Raw genomic sequence first — 6,097 nt, forward strand, 5'->3', positions numbered from 1 at the left:
GCATACTTAGACCCTTTTCAACATCTCTTTCAAATTTCCACATACTTTCATGTAATACCCAAATGATATGTAATGTTTTATAATAACTCTCATTAAATCTAAATTAAGTGCTTAAGATACTTAAAATGTGATCAATTTTGTGCTGTATCATGTTTCTTTCATAGCTTAAAAATCATGCAAAATGTGTTTATGGTGCATTTCTGCCCCAGTAAATCTGACAAATAAAAGTTTCTTATTTATGATATCCCACACCTGAGCCTGACGACTACATTTGTGGCAAGGGAAGTCTCAAGAGGCAAACTCATGACTCAGAAGACAGATGAGTCATCCAACATATTTAAAAGGGAATTTGAATTAGACCAACCCACCCATTAACGTGGTTAGGATTAGTTGACAGGACATAATTCAATCTACAAATGAAACTTTCTTTTCTTTTTTTCTCTTTATTCACATTAAGGTGTCTGCCACTAATGTATTCAAATTGAGACATAAGAAATTTGGGTACTTGTATGTGCCTATGAGGTCATATAAAACTCATTGTATTTGTGTCTCAGGAAATCATTTCTCTTTCGGCATTAATAAAATTAAAAAACGAATGGCTTTATGGTAAGTCATTGAATCAGGCTATAGTTCCAAAAACTTACTTTTTAATTACAATATTAAAGGCACCTTTAATTGATGTGCCTGCTTAAAATGAACAATGCTATTGACAGAGCTCTAGAAACAATTAAGATAATCTGTCAAGAGGAATAGAAGTGGCATATTCTTATTAGCCCCAACTGCCTGCTGGAACCCAGGATTCTGTTCTCTTGTTTTCACTTCCCTATTCTTCTCAAAGGTCATCCATTGAAAAGTAGTCCATTCCCTTGTTTGTTACTGACTCCAGGTAGAGCTGGGTAAAGGAAGAGATCTAAAGTATAGGTCAAACTCAGGGGGGTGAGGATTTGCTGCTTGCTCCTTCCCTCTAGCACCATAGTATAGTCTAGTAGACGTAAAAGGAGATCTGGCTCTTTAGGGAGAAAGATTGTCAAAATTAAGCTAGGGATATTTTCTTAAGGATGAAGTGCCATAGATTTTCAACTCAAGCCATTGAAGGCCACCCAATTCCAATGGAAAAGTGGCACCATTTGAGATGAGTAGTGTCTTGCTGCAAGCAGCACAACATTCATGGTTCTTTTATTCTGCTCAATGTTCTTAGAGGAAGGGTATCTTGGGCAGAACATGCATTCCATCCTCTTTATTAAGCACTCATTATCTGCCAGGAACTGAGCTAAGGGCTATGCTTATATTACCTCATGTAACCTTTAAAACGATCCTGTGTGAAGGTGTGCCTGAGCCTGCCAGCTGCTTATCAAATATCCATTCTTTCTTGCTTCATAAAGAGAATTATGATTTTATTTGGCATAGCAATGCCAATAACGAAACACATTTCCTGGCCTCCCCGGCAGCTATGTGTGGTCATGCTAAGTTCTGGTCGATTATATAAAACTGGAAGTATTATGATTATGTCAGACTTCAAGACAGACTTTTTATTTGTTTTAAAAAAATTTTATTGGAGGATGTTGATTTACCATGTTGTCTTAGTTTCAGATATACAGCAAAGCCTATCAGCTATACATATACATATGTCCACTCTTTTAGATTCTTTTCCCATATATGTCATTACAGAGTATTGAGTAGAGTTCCCTGTGCTATCCAGTAGGTCCATATTAGTGATCTATTTTATATATAGTAGTGTGTATATGTCAATCCCAATCTTCCAATTTATCCCCCTCCTACCCCCTGGTAACCATAAGTTTTTTTTTTTTAAAGGGACGACATTTATTCCTTTTCCAAATGTTACAGTAAAACCAGGTGGAAAAGAATGGTTTTAGCAGTTAGAAAAAAAAAATTACAAATCTGGGGTTTGGCCGTTAAAAGTTATTTACAACAATGGGAGGGGGAGAAAAAAAGACAACAAGAAGTTGTTTCACATTACATACCTCCCCCACACCCCAAAGCTTAATACTTGCTTACCAAGTCAAAAAAGAGACACAGTTGATTCACAAGCTGGAGGTTCGAACTTGAGTAAGACATTTAGAAAAACCTAGACGGGGGCAGTGTCCTCCCCAGCCCAGGAGCCACTAGGCCCAGCACAGGAGACTACAAACAACAGGGGAAGGTGGACACTCAGGGCGTGGGAGTAGGCACCCCCACCTCTGGCTCAGGGATTTGGGGAGTAAACAAAGCCTACTTGGAAAAGAATTGGGGAAGAAAACCAGCAACTGCCTTCTGCACAGGTGGGGACAGGGAAGGAGGCAGGGACAGGGGCAGGAGCATTTCACATCCCTAACCTAACTTGGGAAACTGCAAGGGACCATCTTCGACTGGCCTTAAGAGGAAGACCAGATGGATGATGGGAGAATCCACAGGAGGGAGAGGAGGAGAGGGAACGTGGCTAGGGGGCAACAGCCCCTTCCTTTCTGGGCACAGGAAGGCAGCCAGGGCACCAGGTCCAGGCAGTGACCTCACAAGGACAGCACAGTTTTTGCAGCTTAGAGATCACCCACCTGCCTCCACCCAGCTACTCATTCTGCTCGCTTGCTGGCATAGGGCCACTCTCCGGCCTCGAGGAAGTGGATGGCTCTGTGGCCTGGGGCCCTGCCTCTTCTGTGTCTCCTCCCTTGGAGGCAGCGCTAGTCACTGCCCCTTTGGCCTGGGGCTCCTAGCTCTCAGGGGTGGCGGCATCCTTCCCTTCCAGGGCAGTGCCTTCCTCGCTGCAGGCACCGATCTCCCGCTGCTCCTGCTCTTCCTCTGTGGGTGAGGAGGCAGACGAATCACCCGCTCCCTCCTTCCGATTTCTCTTGAAGAACAGGCCACTCAATTGGAAAGGCTTCTTGAAAGAGAATTTCTTCTTCTTCTTGGGGGTCTCCTTGGGGGGACCTCCCCCTTGGCCTCAGCGCCCTGGCTAGGGGGTGCCGGCTCGATGGCATCGCCAGTGGCCCCGGCTGCCTCCTCTTTTCCGTTCACGGGGGTCGACTCCCCTTCACCTTTGGGGGTAAGCCTCCATTGCTTTTCACGTGGTCGTTCTCCTGTTCGTTGACCTTAGCAAGGGAAGCGCCTGCTGCCTCCTCGGAGGTCACGTCGCCCCAGGGAGCCTTGGAGCTCTGGCTGCCCATGGTGGGGGTTCTGCTGGGGGGCGCCCGGAGCCGCCCCGGGCTCGCGCCGCAGGGGATAGCTCGGTCGGGTGGGCCTGGCCGGCGGAGGGGTGGGGCTCGCGCCTGAGGGGGAGGGGTGTCGGGGGAAACCTAGCTGCACCCCCGCTCCGTGCCAGACCTGCTAGCTGAACCCACCGACGCTCCACTCTGCACCAGAATCCATGTTTGTTTTCTACATCTGTAACTCTATATCTGTTTTGTAGATAAGTTCATTTGTACCCCTTCTTTAGATTCTACATATAAGTGATATCATATGATATTTGTCTTTCTCTGTCAAGACAGACTTTTTAAAGGGAGCTGTCTCAACACAGAAATGGACCCTTTGTGCCTTCCAACCATTCTTTCTTCCTGCTGCATGGAATATAGTCCAAATGGCTGGAGCTTCAGCAGCCATATTAGACTATGAGGTCACTTGAAGATGGAAGCCCAAGTGCTAATGTGGTGGTGCAGAAAGACATAAAGGAACTGGGTCCCTATTGATCTTGAAACTGTTGTGTTAGTCCTGGACTTCCTTCTTCTAGGCTTCTTTCACACGAGAGATAAACTTCATTCTTTTTAAACTACTGTTATTTTGGTTTTCTTTTTTATGAAGTCAAGCCTAATCAATCCTCCTAATGCAGAAGGACACTATTATCACCCTGTTTTACAGATGGGGAAATTGAAGTTTATAGAGGTTTATTAACTCATCTAAGGCCCTAGAGCTACTAATTGGTGAAGCACAGCTTTGAACCCAAATATGATTTGTATGCATACGGTACGTGGGATGCATGCACACACAAGCATATGCATCCACATACTGCCTCTAGGGAATATTAGTTACATTTATATTTTGTACTTTTTTGGTATACCCTCCTCTGTAAAAGAAATCATATAGTTTACCTTTATTGAGTACCTAAAATGTATCAGGCACATTGTCAGGCACTTTTCATCCATTAAGTCATTTAACCCTTACAACAACTACAAGAAAGTACTATTATAATTTTCCATTTTTCGAGATGAGGAAAATAAGAATCAGAGAGGCTAAGTAGCTTACCCAAGGCCTCACAGCTAGGAAACAGCAGAGTCAGTACTCAAATTCAAGTCTGTCCAATATACTGTACTCTCATAGGAACTGTATTGCTCAAGGTGTCTGCCTACCACCCACATAAGAGTAGGGAATGTCAGGAATTCCCTGGTGGTCCAGTGGTTAGGACTCCACGCTTTCACCACTGGAGGCCTGGGTCCCATCCCTGGTCGAGGAACTAAGATCCCAGAAGCCACGCTGCATGGTGAAAAAAAAAATGAAAATCGAAAGAGTAAGAAATGTCCATTTCTCATGGTCCTGCGGTCTGGTAGCCAAGAAAAGTTGGCAGTACCACCAGTGAGGGTAATACATATAGGTGTTCCAACAGAGAAACTATTTCAGATGATGTCATCCTTGTGTTGATTACCTACTAAAGGCTTCTCATTGCCTTCAGAATAAAAGCCAGACTCTTCACCAGGGACTACAAAGTCCTGGATCATCTAGTGTTATTCTATCCCTTTCTCAGTATGTCACAGCCACCCTGTCTTGCTATTTTTCATTTTAGTCCAAGCCCATTCTGGCCTCAAGACCTTGAAGTTTCTTTTCGGTAAGCCTGTAGTTTTCTTTCTCCACTATTTCCATATGGCTTTTTCCTTTTCACCATTCAGGTCGCTGCTAAATGCCACTTTCTCACTGATGTATTTCCCTGAAAATCTAGTCTAAAGTAGCTACTGGCAATTCTGTCACTCGTTTTCATTATCTGATATTATCCGATTTATTCGTGAACTTGCATGTTGGTTATCTCAATTCACTCAAATGTAAGCTCCATCAAACAATTACTAGAAGGGCTGATTCTTCTCTATCTAATCTTTTATGCAACAATAATTCACTCAGCAAACATTTACTGAGTGTCTCTTCTGTGCTGGTTCACCTGATTCCTTTGCATTTTATGACTGTTTAACTTGGGAGAGACAGAAAAGATGATCATTATAGATACCTGTTTAGAAGCAGAAGTCCTGTTCTCTGATAACTGTGTTGCTGGTAGAAACCCTGTTCAAGGAACTCTTTAATATTAAAAGAGCACAAATAAAGGCAACACTCCTGATTCTGCAAGGTTTGAAAGTTCTATTCATTCCCCTACCCTTTCTCTCTCATAATAAAAGACACACATTGACCAGATAATCGCCAAAGAAGGAGGATTCTTTGGGGTTCTGGGGAAAGGAGTTAGTGTAAATGTAAAGAACCTAAGTAAGGAATAAATTCATGACCCATGCTCTAGAGTCTAAGCAAACGAGTCACATCGTATTCATGGTTTCAAAGAAGATGCTTTTAAGAAATGTGCTTCCACTTGGAATCAAGCTATTCTTTCTTACAGGTACAGTTCTTACATTATATGCCCTCATGATCAGGGTGTTCATACCCTAGCCAATGAAAAAGTCATCATTGCTATTGTTCTTAGATGTTATCATCTATAAAAATAGGATAGAGCTTTGAGGGAACAAATGATGAGATCATTCTCATCCAGTTATTAGCCTGTTTTTATTTTATTCTATCTTATTTATTTCTTTTTCTTTTCTTTTTTTTTTTTTTTTTGCCGAGCTGTGCACAGCATGCAGGATCTTAGTTCCTGGACCAGGTATCGAACCTGTGCCTCCTGCAGTGGAAGAGCAGAGTCCTAACCACTGGACAGCCAGGGAAGTCCCTAGCCTGCTTTTTTTAATTAAACATTTTACTTTGATATAATCACACATTCACGTGCATTTATATGAATTAGTACAGAGAGGTCATTTGTACCCTTTACCCAGCTTCCACCAATAGTAATATCTTCTGAGAATTGTAACAATAATATTGTATCATCATCCAATGGGATTGGTAAAAATCAAGCATATTTTTTTTT

General features: G+C 42.7%; 1 pseudogene across 1 annotated transcript; it reads right to left on the reverse strand.

The window, feature by feature from the left end:
- Window positions 1-1,887: 1,887 nt before the first annotated feature.
- LOC308608925 (MARCKS-related protein-like) lies at window positions 1,888-3,254 on the reverse strand (annotated as a pseudogene). Its single transcript has one exon. The product of its transcript is annotated as an MARCKS-related protein-like (transcript).
- Between the last annotated feature and the right edge of the window lie 2,843 nt (window positions 3,255-6,097).

Source organism: Mesoplodon bidens (genome assembly GCF_964165515.1).
Source record: "Mesoplodon bidens genome assembly, chromosome: X".
NCBI lineage: Eukaryota > Metazoa > Chordata > Mammalia > Artiodactyla > Ziphiidae > Mesoplodon > Mesoplodon bidens.